This window comes from Calypte anna, chromosome 2 (genome assembly GCF_003957555.1).
Source record: "Calypte anna isolate BGI_N300 chromosome 2, bCalAnn1_v1.p, whole genome shotgun sequence".
Taxonomy (NCBI): Eukaryota; Metazoa; Chordata; class Aves; order Apodiformes; family Trochilidae; genus Calypte; species Calypte anna.
The window spans coordinates 140,072,161-140,073,292 of NC_044245.1; positions in this window are offsets into that span (position 1 = coordinate 140,072,161).

Sequence of the window (1,132 nt, forward strand, 5' to 3'; positions counted from 1 at the left end):
GTGGGGCCCTTTCCCTCCCTGCATGACTGACAAGGGGCAGGGCGTGCCGGACCGGGTGCCCTGGCTTGTCATGGACGAGGTAGGGAAGGCTGGGAGAGCTTTCTGCTTGGTAGGGAAGTCCCGTTTCCCCGTGGCAGATGGACACCACCTCTGTCGAGGGGGAGCTGCTATCCCTGGTAGTCAGTGAGCACTTGTTACCTATGGGTCTTGTGTTACAGAAGGAACTTTTTTTTTTCTTACCTCAGCGTCAAAGTTTGGATTGCTGAAGCGTAGAGAAATTAGGTAATTTGCTTAAATTTTTAAAATAAGTGGCAGGATAGAAACTTAAAGTTTGCAGCTTTGTAATCCTGTCTGTATTGTTTAATCACTCATTGAAAGAGAAAATAAAACCAACCTGCCTCGGTAGTCTCTCATGGTGTTCTATATAACTCTGATTTCGCTGGTTGTATTTTCCACAAATAAAGGGAGTGGGAGTTGCAAATTTTAAATGTTTCATTGATGTGTCTATTGAAGACCTTCTTGGGAAGAAAAAAAAATGTCTTAAAAGCATTACGAATTCACTTAGGAAATTTAAGAGCAAAATGTTTCCCTGGGATCATAAGCATTTTCTAAGAAAACCAGTATTTTTTAAAGGGAAAATTTACCCAAAAGTACCTAAATTACTTTCCAAAAGACATATTGAGATGAAACTACCAATGCAATGGTGTTATTTAATATTGTAAACAATAACTCCTGTGTAGTTCGCTCTTTGCTTCCACAAATGTCAAGAGGATGAAGAAGCCTTTCTAACTTTTCACTGGGTTTTTTTTTGTTTTTTTCCTCTAGATTCCTGCCTTTCACAGTGTGTATCTGTAAAATTTCCAAAAGAACAGCAGGCTTTCTCAGTTAGTGAGATTTACCAAATTCAAGAAGGGAATTAGATTCTCACTGTTAAATTTGATATACTAAACAGGTCCAAAAAGACAAAGCTGCTAATGTGATTTTATGTCACTAATTATTAATGTATATTTTAATCACAGAGGTTCTATACAAACTGTCCTACTGAGACTGGATTATAGCCTGTCAAAGGCTATTGTTGATAGAATAACTCCTCCCTATTGATATGTTGTGTACAATTCAGACAAAACATCTG